The sequence below is a fragment of the Leopardus geoffroyi genome, chromosome C2 (assembly GCF_018350155.1).
Source record: "Leopardus geoffroyi isolate Oge1 chromosome C2, O.geoffroyi_Oge1_pat1.0, whole genome shotgun sequence".
NCBI lineage: Eukaryota > Metazoa > Chordata > Mammalia > Carnivora > Felidae > Leopardus > Leopardus geoffroyi.
Genome location: NC_059333.1, coordinates 58,438,620 through 58,452,595, shown reverse-complemented (window position 1 = coordinate 58,452,595; position 13,976 = coordinate 58,438,620). Strand labels below are relative to the sequence as shown.

General features: G+C 42.5%; 1 protein-coding gene across 1 annotated transcript in view; it reads right to left on the bottom strand.

Annotated features, from left to right (window-relative positions):
• PHLDB2 (pleckstrin homology like domain family B member 2) overlaps positions 1-13,518 on the bottom strand; it is a 230,177-nt gene extending 216,659 nt beyond the window's left edge. Inside the window, exon 1 of the mRNA XM_045501958.1 lies at positions 13,297-13,518. The gene's annotated coding sequence lies outside the window, so the exon portion shown is untranslated. The remainder of the gene's footprint in view (positions 1-13,296) is intronic.
• Positions 13,519-13,976: the final 458 nt, after the last annotated feature.

The following is a 13,976-nucleotide window of genomic DNA, read 5'->3' as shown; positions in this document are numbered from 1 at the left end:
GCGCTTGGGCTATTCTGCCCTTGGTGGGTCAAGTCGTAGTCTGAGCGCTTTACTTTCATACTCTCACCCAATTCGGCTCCATTGTGAGACACAGGTAGTAGTATTGTCTTTGTTTTTAACAATGAGATAACAGGCTTAAGTCAAATGACTTACCCGGGTTACACAGCTCATAACTGGTAGACATACGTTAATCATAGACCTATTGGTGACAAAGTTCGGTCCCTGACACTAGATGGAGCTCATCATGTGAAATGGCTGCACAGTACCCACAAGTATGGGTGTGTGCGCGTGCGTGTGTGTGCGTGTGTATGTGTGTGTGTGTGTGTGTATGTGTGTGTGTGTGTATTCATTCAGTCCTTCTCTGATGAATATTTAGGCTTTTTTCAGAATTTGCTGCTATAAACAAGCCTTACACAGATATATGTGTACTGTGGGAAGTTTCTAATGCATCCTTCTATTATTGTCTAAAAGGAAGTCCTAGAAGTGAATTTGCTAAGTCAAACATTACCCACATTAAGACATTTTTATGATTTGACAAGCTGCCCTTAAAAAAGGGGGTTGCAGCAGTCGGCACTTGTACCATCTCAGTGTGTGAAAGTAACCTGTTTCCCACTTGCCCACCAATACGTTGTGTTACCCTAACTTTGCCAATCTCATAAAAAAGGAAATGTCATCTTATTGTTTAACTTGCCTTTATTTTCATTTTTAGCGTGGCTAAACAGCTCTTCAAATGATTATAGGTTATTTATCTTTCTTTTTTTGTGAACTGCCAGTTCATTTTCTGCCTAACTTTCTACTGAGACAGTGCCTCTGGCTGGTATGGATTTGTAAGTACTCTTTGGGGATAGTAACCTTTTGCCTGTCATTTATATTGCAAATATACTTTCCTGTTCACTGTTTCTATTTTTACCTTTCCTTATATGTAAAAGGAGTTTTAAGTTATTTAGTTTTTAAGTATTAGTATTTATGTGGTCAAATCTATCCTAATTAACTTTTACATATATTTTTCTCTCCAGTGGATGAAAGAGTGAAACCAACATGTAAGTTGGCCCAGTAAGAGTGTGATTTATGATCTGAGTTTCGAAAAGAATCAGACAACTCCACAATCTCTTGGCCCAATTTCAGGAAATGGATGCATTAAGATGGTGAACATTTTCACTTACACACTAAAGATTTACCCAAACCAACTTAAGAAGATTGGGAAGGATTTCCAACCTTCCAACCCAGGCTAGGTTGAAAGCTACTAAGCCCACCCTTCTACCGTATGTCCTGCTTCAGACATGCGGTGTTAAAGTTGGAGTTGGAGTTCGATGTTAATGGAGGCCATTGGGATGGGTGCTGGTAGGTTATCCTTCTCCTTAAACCTTGAGCTTCCAAACTGGTGCCAGCTGCTGACATCACAAGACTTCTCTGCTGTTTCTCTAATGTGTTGTTCTGTGTTTCTATTTAAAGTTGCTCCCAGGATATATGGAAATTCAGGTCATAGCTGAGTAGAGATCAGATTCATAACAAGACAGTTCGCCAGGCAAATTTCCCCAGTGTTCGCGAGAGCTTGTGAGGCCTGGGCTGCAGAGAATGATTCTAAATTGAAGCTCCAAGTTCAAGGAATGTGAATGAGGCATAGACTCTATTTTAGGGTAAAGTTTTAGTTCTTCCTGTTCCTGCCTTTCAATTAGAAGGATCGCTCTGGACCTTCCTCTTACCTTCCTTCTCCAGGGAATCAAATCTGCCATAGTCATGACTACCACAACTATCTCTACTCTTGCATTTTTTTCTTCTTAGGATATTCAGACAAATTTCTAAAAGGAAGCAGCCTTCTCTTTGAAGTCTGAATTCTTGAAAAGGAAGGATGCAAATACAAATTTCCTTTTCTTTAAAACACCACTTGGACCTCAACTTCTTTGAAGGTCTTCTTGAGCATCCATCTAGAACTTTTCTGTGATATATTCAATTATCACTGTCCCTATAGCCTCATACATACATTGATGTGCTGGCTCCTTATTGGTTCATTTGCCCTATGAAATGTTTGTCCTCCTCAGGGCAAAACTGTGAGCTACTCATTTCTGTATCTATAGCACGTAGCACAGTGTGAAGCATATATTAGGCACTCTATAAATGTCTTTTTATTGGATCTGTGTTAGAATAATAGAAAATGTTTGATTCCAACATGCTGTTATGACCTTGGCTCGGGGAAAGTGGGAGTTAATAGCTTCTGATACAAATTTATATGAAAAATAGCAGTATCCCAGTGGGAATTAGGTTAGATAGTCATTCAAAAAGGAAAAATGGTGACCTTCAGATAATCCCTTTAGGGGAACAGCCAAAAACTGAGCATAGCCAGACATGGTCAGAGAGCCTGTCTGCGAAATAGGAGAAAAAAATTTGGAGAGTGGGCTAAGCACACAGTGCAACCAAATAACACTTAGGCCATTGTATCCATTGACCAGCTTACTCAAATTTCATTGGTGAATCTTTTTTAAAAATCATATTAAATAATACGCTAATGAGATATAAAATCTGGTATGCCAAGGGTTACTTGAAGATATGAAATTCAATATACGGATTCATTTAGATATCTCAAAGGAATGTTTTACATGCCAAACCTTCTTATAGTGTGCCTTTTCTAAAAATGATCAAAATGTGTTGCAGCAATTTTAGAGAAGGGCTATGCTATCAATAGAAGTCATTTAAGCCCATGTTTTGAACAGACATTTGCTAATTAATTCCAGAAATTAAACAAGTACCTAGATTTGTGTAACGTACATCCAGGAATAGTTCAGATAACGGATTTTTCTTCCTGCACAACTGATCTAATGCCTTTCTCATATTAAAATTCTTTCCATGCCTTGCACACATGTACACACACACACAACTTGTAAATTATTTTAGGTTTACTGCAATTACGTTAAAACACTTGTTGCCCCCAAATGCCTGAAGATTTATAGTATGAAAGTCTCTTCAGTTTAAAATGCTGCCTCTTTGCCTTTCAGACTACTGGGCAGTAAAAAATGGGATTATAGGAACAGTCTCTGCATTTTCTGGAAAGTCTCCACAGGATAAGCCCCTCCTTAACTTCACTACCTGGCAGAGTCTTGGGCACAGATAGAATACTTATGGACTCTGGCTCCCCTGACTATGTGCTTAGTGAGGACTATGGGTAGGTATAAGAATGGCCAGATGACTTTTTGAAAGTAGGAAAACAGAGAGCATTATAATGCTTCCGAAATGGTTTTTCTCCTACTAGAAAATTGACAGGGCTGGAGAATCCAGTCCAATATTGGGAATTCAGTTCAAGAAGTGACAGTGTGCTTCACTGGCTCCGTAGAAGAACCTGTGACAGGACTCACCGGGGCTTTGTTACTTGGTCACTTTGTCACATGCATTAGAGAATGCATGGGGTTGTCTCTTGTTTCAGCACTTGACTGTTTTATTTAGTGTTTGTTTTTAATTCCATGAAGTCTGTATTTGAGCTACATTTGACATTGATAATGCTTCTTGGAATTATGGGCCATTTTGGTTTTCTGGCCTCATTAAGAGGTAGTCCATGTTTGAATCATAAGCTTATTTTCTTCCCATCCTGCCTTAGCTGAATGCATTTGGTGGGCAACCCAAGGGTGACTTTTGCTGTTTGGTTGTTTGTTTTGTGGCTTCTAAAAAGTGAGCCTAGGGGCACCTGGGTGGCTCAGGAGGTTAAGCGTCCAACTTCGGCTCAGGTCGTGATCTCGAGGTTCATGAGTTTGAGCCCGGTGTCGGGCTCTGTGCTGACAGCTCAGAGCCTGGAGCCAGCTTCAGATTCTGTGTCTCCTCTCTCTGTCCCTCCCCTGCTCATGCTCAGTCTCTCTCTCAAAAAAATAAAATAAAATAAAATAAAACAAAAATAAAAATAAAATATAAAGTGAGTCTAGCCAATATGGTTGTGGACAGCATCAGCTACACATTGCTGTGCTACCCATCCCTTTCCCCAAGAGACCACCTTAGAAGATTAGATACTAGCTAATAGATAATAGATACTAGATAATAGATACCAATTAGATACTAGAAATGGAGTCAAATATTAGAAATACACACTGAGAAAGTGTGTAGATGCAGTAACATTTCTGTTGAGTACGACACAAAATCACTTGAGGACCCTGCCAGGAAGTCAGTCTATTCTTACTGAACTCACGGTGTTTCCTTATCACCTGGAAAATTACCAGATATCCCTTGGTGATCATAATTGAGGTTGACTTTCCCTCTCTCATCTTTTCTTTTGTTTTATGTTTACTTATTTATTTTTGAGAAAGAGAGAGTGAGTGGGGGAGGGGCAGAGAGAGAGGGAGATACAGAATCCTTCCTCCAGAGAGGGAGACAGCGCAGAGCCTGATGCAGAGCTCCGTTTCACAACCTTGAGATCATGACCTGAGCGAAAATCGAGGGTAAGAAGCTTAACCAACCGAGCCACCCAGGCGGCCTTCTCATCTTTAAAAAGGGACAAAAATGGGCAACAAAGTGATGCAGCTTCCTACTGAAAGCATGAGACCATTGATGCCTAATTTCTTTCAGTGCTTTCCTGTTGGGGCCAGAAGTTCTTCTCCATTACTTGTGAGTGTGGTTCTTCAGGGCCTTAGAGCTCCCCAGGTGTGGGTCCCAACTGACAAGTAAACCCATGTGGGCCATGACGCTGCATGCTTTCTTTACCAGCACTTCCAGTCACGCCTTGGTGCTTGATGCTTGGTGCTCGGTGCAATTAGCTCTTTCCTTTGAATAGTCCTGCCCTGGGCTGCTTTCTCCTTGTCACAGTGAGCAAGCATTATTCTTTCCTTTTTATGGGAGAAATAGAGCAGAGAGGAGTGAAATAACCCTAGAGGTGAAAACATAAAAATTATCCATGCTTGGAACGGGACGTCCTAATTCTGTCAGTCATCCCGATGACCATTTCTGTGGAATATAAGAGGGAAACCAGCGTGTCTCCCAGGAAAACTGCCCTTTCAGTCCAGGGCCTCAGGGAAGATCTTTGATGCATCCTTCTTCCTTGTTGTGCCCTCTCTTCATTACACATAGCCTTTCATGAAGCTTACAAGAAGGGACATGAGCACAGGCGCCCAGTTCGCAACAACCTGGGTGAGTAACCCTGGGCAGGGCAGCCGGGAGGGGACTCCGGGAGGGGCAGGAGGATGAGAATGATCCCACGATTCAGAGCCAACTTGCAGCTCTCCCAGAGCCCTTGACCATTGTTTTGTGAACTTAAGAAGAGGTGCCGATCTGTCCCTCACTCTTCCGCCTTTTGCTTGTAATGTCACCAACGCACACAGTTCCATCTGACTCACTGCCATGTTTCTGTAACCTTGGGCAATCATGTCACCTTTAAGGACTTTTGTTTGTTTACAAAGGGAGGATAATAGCCATGACCGCCTGCTCGCTGGAGCGCACATTAGTGACAGGTGTGGCAAAGCTGAGTGTCAGCGCCGGATTTGGTGGCAGCTGGACAAGAGAACTCAGAGGTGCTTGCCTCCAATTTTCCAGCTGAGTGGGCTTCTTCTCCAGAAAAGATCGATGCCCACCCTCTCCGATCTTATAACAACTTCGGACTTTCGTTCCTGAGATCTTTGTAGAGGTTTCTCATTCCTCCCAGTTCACACACCTGAGAGGTAGGGAAAGTGGCTCAAGAGAAATAAAAACCATATGTGTATTTTCTTTTTAATTTTTAAAAAATGTTTATTTTTGAGAGAGACAGAGAGAGCATGAGCAGGGGAGGCGCAGAGAGAGGGAGAGACACAGAATCCGAAGCAGGCTCCAGGCTCTGAACTGTCAGCACAGAGCCCGATGCAGGGCTCAAACTCACCAACTGTGAGATCGTGACCTGAGCTGAAGTCGGACGCTCAACCGACTGAGCCATTGAGGTGCCCCAATGCATTTTCTTTTTCTTTTCTTTTTTTTTTTTTTTTTTTACTGTTTATTTATTTTTGACGGAGAGAGAGAGACAGAGCATGAGCGGAGGAGGGGCAGAGAGAGGGGGAGACACAGAATCGGAAGCAGGCTCCAGGCTCCGAGCTGTCAGCACAGAGCCTGATGCGGGGCTCGAACTCACAGACCGCTAGTTCATGACCTGAGCTGAAGTCGGATGCTCAACCGACTGAGCCACCCAGGCGCCCCCCAATGTATTTTCTTTTGAAAAGAACTGTCGATCTTAACTTTTCTAGTTTTTCCTAGAAGATGGAATATTACAACTAGAGGAGACCATAAAAAAGAATACATGCTGACCTGCTTATCTCCATTAAAAAAAAAAAAGAAAAAAGAAGAAAGATAATTGAGGCCAAGAGAGCTGAAGTGATCTGCTCAGTGTGGCACCGTCAGCTGCAGCAGTAACAGAATCAGACAAAACCAGTCTCCTATCTGCTGTGCTCTTCTGTTACTGCACGTCCAGAGAGCGAGGTACCTTCAACGCACCATTCCCTCCACACCATAGGTTGATACTTCTCGTCCTTTCTTTAGCCATCCCTGGCAATGACAAAGTCTTTTTCTTTTTTTAAAATCACTCTCGGGGCACCTGGGTGGCGCAGTCGGTTAGGCGTCCGACATCAGCCAGGTCACGATCTCGCGGTCCGTGAGTTCGAGCCCCGCGTGGGGCTCTGGGCTGATGTCTCAGAGCCTGGAGCCTGTTTCCGATTCTGTGTCTCCCTCTCTCTCTGCCCCTCCCCCGTTCATGCTCTGTCTCTCTCTGTCCCAAAAATGAATAAACGTTGAAAAAAAAAAATTAAAATCACTCTCTCTACAGGGGCACCTGGGTGGCTCAGTGGGTTAAGCGTCCAACTCTTTATCTATCATGACACTCAGGTCCTGATCTCACAGTTCTTGAGTTCGGGCTCTGCATTGACAGCGTGGAGCCTGCTTGGGATTCTCTCTCTCCCTCTCTCTGTCTGCTTCTCCCCCACTCTCTCACACTCTCTTAAAATAAATAAATTTAAAAAAAGATAAATCACTTTCTCTACAAAATCTCCGTCATCTACCAATTTATTACCATCAATGAATATTTATTGAGAACTCGTAATCTTCAGACTACTGTACAAATAATTAAAAGTACACACACACACACACACACACACACACACACACAGACCCAAACAGGGGACTCTAAGGAGGCTGTGGTTTGGCTCACTTGATAAATTAAAAACCTTCAAGATTATTTAATCTTGTCTCGAAAATAGTGCCTAATATGTTTCTCGGAAAGAGTAAGTGACTCTAGCAGAACTGAGGATGACCCATTGATGACCCATCAATGAATGTTTGTGGTTATTCACAGGGAAGATGCAGAGAGTAAAGAGTCAGAACTGAGTCACCACCAAGAAGTTCAAAACCCACAGAGCAAAATACTGGTGGAGTCAGGACCAGAATGCCTCTGTTGGGCTATGTTTTATGTTCTATTGTTTGGACTACGAGTTACCGAAACAGCTACATTCTATAATAATACCTCTTTTATAGAGGGCTTTTCCATCTTGCAGAGAGAAACAAAATGAGATGAATTTTTGACGTGAACAGTCAGATTTGGGGAAGTCTAGCCATTGGTTCTTGCCTATACTCAGGATTCCTGTCCAGGAAATAAAGCTAAATTTTGTGGAATACATATCCTTGAACTTGAGGGCAAATCTTTTCAGGATTGAAGGATGGACCTTCTTCAGGTCATAGAGAACCTACCATCTGTTCCTTCACTGCAACATCCTTGCTTGGCTTCTGTGTGGTCTCTGGGGTTTTTTTGTTTGTTTGTTTGTTTGCTTGTTTTTGTTTTTGTTTTGCAACTTGCTCACTTACTAACCACAAGCTTCCAGCTGCTTACACTGTGAAATCTAATGAGATTACAATAAAGCAGGCCCCATGCACAGCCGTCATCATGCAGAAAGACACAAGAGCCTCAGCTAAACACACCACAAAGGGTTTATCTTAAGATATGAATCCTTGAAAACATCAGCTCAGCAATGACAAAAAGTTCTGTCTAGAGTTCTGCAGGAAATATTTTTGATATTGTTTTGACTTTAGGAAAAGAAAAACAACTAGACTTTGTGGGGGTTACCTAAGTGCACAGTGAAACTGCAAATTCAGACTGAATCCTGTCCTCCAAATACAGAGTTCTTATGTGGAAACAATCTCATTTTCATTTTGCTTTCTGGGAAACCCTCCAAGGCACCGTGAACTGCCAGCTTTTTGTGACCTTCAGTTTCCTAACTGCTCCCAAGGGAAACTTGACCTTGGAACTGTGGAGAGGAGGGGAACAAGTTGGCGTGGAGCAGGGCAGAGGTTTCATTCTCTCTGTTTGCTCATTTCCCAGAGCATATGGGTTCTCCTGCACCCTTAGAGCCTCTGAGGGCAAGGAGATGGGGACAAAAAGTGCAATGCAAATGCACATTAACCCCAATGCAAGGACACATACAAGACTGTCACATGGGATGGAGATTCAGATGGCCAGCTGGGAGCAGTTCCCAGTGAAGCGTTAGGAATAAGAAAACATTCGGCCACCTGCAGATGCACAACTGATACAGGGCTCCCTGACTCCTCAGAGCATCGTAGGACCGAAATGAAGTTCATAAGTCACAAGAAAGCTTCCTGTAACGTTAGCTGGCTTCCATAGGTATCGGGGACACACCCATGACGGATTCCCGATTTGAAGAAGGACTTTCTTGGGTTTCCTATCATTTGGCAACTTCTTGACTCACAAGATACCATCTGGTCATAGAGTTAACCAAGAGAGGAACTGTGTATATCAAGAGACGCTATGGGGGCCCTGTAGCCCCTACCTACATATACTGTCCTATAGGCATATAGCCAATGAGAAGAGAGTGGTTTCTTAGCTTTTTCCCAGCAAAAATTCCTTCCATCTCTTTCTTTGCTTATGGGCACATGGGTTGAACAAATTTGCCTTTAAGGCAGATTTTATTAAGTATCAAGTAGTATCTTCATTTCCATTACTCAATGAAAATCTAATTAGAGTAACATTACCACACTGACCTGATAGAATCTCCACCAAAAGCAAAACAATCAACATTTGAGTAGGTCCCTGAAGCCTGAGAACAGGCTATGGAATCAGTTGGCATTTTTAATTTCTGAAAATACCTTGTATTGTCCCATTCCCACCATTTGTAAGCCTGAAGGATCCAGGGAACTGCTTGTTTGTTAGAAAAAAAAGAGAGCAAAGAATTTGGAGTCCTAAGCCTATAGGACTTGTTAGCAGAGTGATTCTGAGAGAGCAGTCACCTTTATGGAGCCTTAGGTTCCTTATCTGAAAGGATGTCGTTTTACCATGACACCCTTCTTACAGGGTTATGATGAAATTAAATAAAACCAGACTAGGAACTTTCGACATATTCAGCTTTCCCAAAGAGAGAAATTTGCAGAAATAAAAAATCTGGGTACAATAAGTGAAAAAATTTGTCAATGTGTTACATTTAAATCAAACAAATAAACACAACAATGTTCGCAAACCAGGAGATAGGACAATTTTCTTTTTCACAGTTTCAGAAAGGGGATGGAAAAACTGATGTAAGGGCAATTGTGTGTGTGTGTGTGTGTGTGTGTGTGTTCTTGTTACTTTCCTGGAGGAGAGGAAAACCACTGTGATGTTGAGTGTTATGCCTGTATGGGATCAAGAATGCCTGGCTGAGGGAGTCATAAATATGTGCCCTGAGGATCCAAGCTAATAATTTACAAAGGACTCCGTACTCTTTTACCCTTAGAATACAAATAGTATAGACACTGCTGAGTATTTTTCCCACAACAGAGTGCCAAAGAACATGGGTTTTGGCCAGGCAGACCCCAACTCAAATTTCACCTCATCTTACTACCTGTCCAATATACGAGAACTGAGCAAATTGCGTAAGTTTCTTATAAGGATTAGATTTTTTAAAAGGTAGATAAAAAGGCAGGAGTTCATTTCCTGCACGTCATAGGCACTGGTTAAAGGTGAAATGTTGTTATGCGTCCTCATATTTCAGCTTCAACTTTTCCTCTTTATCCTAATGTTTTAGTTAGCAAAAATGATAGCATGTGAATACAATTCTTGTGGGGTCAGCTGCATCAGGAAAGGGTACTTAGCGGCCTCGGCAATGCGATCTCTATTTGTAATGCCTTTGCTATCACACGCTTAAGTATGAGGTGGGTCTGGAAAAAGAAGAAATTCTTTGTTCAAAGATATTCAGCCAATCACATTTCACGATGGCACTTCTTTATCTTGATCTTGTAAATGCTCAGGAATTGTGGCTGCTTTGGAATTTCTGCCAGACAGCTAATGGAAGTTTTAGGATGTATCCAAACAAAAGCAAAATGGAGGTTGGGAGAAAAGGGAGATTTGCTGCTGTGCCTTACTGGTTCACTGCTTGAATGACAGCTGTAAGCCATTTGGACTCCAAGCCAACATGGGCCTCTTTGGGCTGCAGATACTGGGAACCTCGATATGATAGATTGTTGAAGGTTCCTCTTGCTTTAAGCCTCTTTCTGCCCAAATCCCTTGGATTTAGATGAGTACAGATTAGCTAAGGTGAAGTGAAATTGTAATTATTAATTTTCGTTCCCAGAGAAGGACTGGAATGGTGTCATTTGTTTCCCTGGAAATAGTTCAAATGTTGTACTTAAGTTGGGGCTCATGTGTTTGAGTCTCTGGAATAGAAAGGGGCAGAGATCTAGCCTGAAAATTCCCTCGGTTTACTTAAGAAATATCCAGGGCTGGGGGCACCTGGGTGGCTCAGTCGGTTGGGCGGCCGACTTCGGCTCATGTCAGGATCTCACGGTCCATGAATTGAGCCCTGCATCGGGCTCTGTGCTGACAGTTCAGAGCCTGGAGCCTCTTTAGTTTCTGTGTCTCCCTCACTCTCTGCCCCTCCCCCACTCGCACTCTGTCTCTGTCTCTCTCTCTCAAAAATAAATAAACATTAAAAGAAAGAAAGAAAGAATGAAAGAAAGGGGAAAAAAAAAAAAAAAAAAAAAGAAATATCCGGGACTGGAAAGACTGCAGTGACTGTCACTCCTGGGACTGAGAACACTTCCCTCTGCTCCCAGCCCATTGTTCCCTTTACTTGCTCTTGCAGAAGGTCTAGTCTAGTCCATGCTGCCATTTTGGTAATAGTGGTACCCAGCTGGCCTCGGGCATGGCACATCCAAGGGCCAGTGGAAAACCTCTGACTTTGTTAGTCAGCCTTGCTTTCCTACGTGACTGCCCTCTCAACACCCACACACCCACAATTTATGTTCCTGCATATGCTTAACTGTATGACTCCCTTGGAAAAGCATTGGATAGGGAATGAGGCAGGATTTGGTAGAATCCTGGCTCAGCTTATGACTGAGTAAACATGGGCAAATTAATTAACTTCTGGGTTCAGGGCACCTGGGTGGCTCAGTCGGATGAGCGTCTGACTTCAGCCCAGGTCATGATCTCACAGTTTGTGGGTTCGGGCCCCATGTCAGGCTAACTGCCCACTTTGGATGCTCTGTCCCCCTCTCTTCTGCCCCTCTCCCACCTATTCTCTCTCTCTCTCTCTCTCTCTCTCTCTCTCTCTTTCTCTCTCAAAAATAAATAAACATTGAATTAACTTCTGAGTTCTCATTTCCTGACTTGTAAAAGGACTAATACTGTCTATCTAGTTTAGTCAATCCTGAGAATAACCTCCCCCTACCTAATATCCAATATGCATGAAATGGGAAGAAAAGCTGGATATATTCTCAAGGGCCACCAGTGTTTTGGCCTATTCCAGATGCTGCAGAGAAAGGACAGATAAGACCTATCTGTTTCTAAGGCAGCCTGAGGGACTGTGGGTAAATCTGGCCAATGCATTGGAATGCTCTGGCACACTTTCCCCAGTTCCAAACCACCTCCATCACATGCATTATCTACAAACGTTCTCTGGAAACCAGCCAGACACACACTTAACATTTTACAGAGTTAATATCTTCACAGAAATGTATCAGTTACCATAATTCTTCACCACATTCCTGGGAGTTAGCCACAGACTCAGCCCAAATCACACATGGGATTTGTGTCCAGGCCACCCTCTGCAGTGGCTTACACTCCTGCATCTAGTTAACTTCCCGAGCCACATAAAAATTCCGGCCACAAACCGCACCAAAGGGGATTCACTTCAGTTCCATAAATGATTGACAAAAATACTGTCAAACATTACCTTGTTGAATAAATTGCCCAATCCCTCTCCTAAAGGGAGTTTAGAAAAATAGGGCTTCTCTTTCACCATACTTCTAAAAGTGGAAGAGCTAGGAACCATTGCACAGACCTGACAAGTATATGGGTAACAATATGACAACATTTCTGGAGGGGTTGTATTCAGATCTAAATGTTTATTTAAAATAACATATTTTTGGAATGTGTAGACTTGAAAGAAAAATTCCATGTTTTTTGGTGATTACTTAATAATCTTATCCCCCCTCAAGAATTACTCGCTAACTTGTTCTATAGTCAATTTTTTCTCTCTAGACCTCCGGAAGTAAGGGAAGCTTCTTCAAAATCACAAGCTCTTATGCCTGAGGTGACATCAGGTATTCAGTTTGTTCATGAGTCTCGTTCGTGTTCATTTATTGTTGAGCTAGGAAGGAGCCCGTGGCATTTACTACTCTGTGTAGGATAAAAATGTCTCTGGTCAGCTATCACTGCAGAGAACAGTTATCTTCTACATTGCCTTGTGTCTCTTCTATAGAGATAGGCATGGGCTTTAGCGGTCTTCTGTCAAAGTTAGGAAACAGCCTTTCGTCAGTAAATGATTGACCTGGCCAGCCTGGGTGATAAGCTTAGGTAAACAGACTTGATTCTGCTCCAGCAATTTGAAGACTTTTAACTCCTTAGGTTCCAGAGCCGAATAACGCACATGGCTTTCTGGGAAATCCTATCGCTTGAGTTCGAAAGCTTTTTGCATAGACAGTGTGTTCCTCAGATTTATAATGCAAACTGTCCTGGTATATCTTGAAAGTGGAAAGAACTTATGCCAGCAAAATCTGGAACAAAATCATGTTTGAAGAGTCATAACTAATGGAAGAATTTCATGAAATCACAAATACAATTTTTATGACGAAAGATAGAAAACTTTCTAAACCTTTGAAATATGTAGAGGAAACACAACAATTTTCAAAAGGGAAAGAAGATGGAAGAAAAATACAACCCACTTTGCAGAACACGTTGGTGGACGAATGATTGAATTCTCTCAGCATGCACCCACAACTAACACATCTCCTTCAGTAGACCATCATCAGAGACGCTCTGGCTACAAGGCTGGGCAAAATGCCTGTTTTGTGATCTTGAGAGAAAGGCCCATGACCAGATAGATCGCCTACCTTGATTGCTGCTTTTGGAATCTGGACTCTTCTCTCAACTTCCTTCCTGACTCAGTAGTGGTGTCCCACGACTGTTTCAATCCTGGCCGAAGAGTTTGGGACGATGGTAAGAAGCATCAACACAGGGTTTCACTTTTTCTCAAGCACAAAATCAAGGTGTTCCCCTCCATTTCCTTTCCCACTTTCACTGGCCCCTTCGGACAGTGGTCACGAGCTGCAACTTGCTTGCAAGCAGGTATGTTGACAGATGTGAAGGAGGGAACCTGTGCTGGTTTCAGCTGCCTGGTCTGGCCAATCACTACAGACCAGTCCAGGCTCTCAGTCCTGCTCAAGCCCAACCAGCGATCTGGATGACAGAATCAGATAGCAGCACTGCAGGGGAAGAAAGCAGATTTGTTAGCTATTGACTATCCAGAAAAGCAGTGACCTTTCAACAGGATCTGTGAAGTAGACAGGTATATATGGGAGAAAAATACCTTTTATTTCACTTCTTTTTCCTGTAGCAATCTCGGAATGCAATTTCAAGGTCATTTTTAACAAATCTCTCATTTAATAGAATTTCTTCTATTGAATTCCTGTCTGGTGAGAATCATTTGGAAATTCCTTGAACAAATATGGCTGCCACTTACTTGAACCTTGAAATTTTATTCCTATTTTATAGATGAGGGAACAGAAGCTCA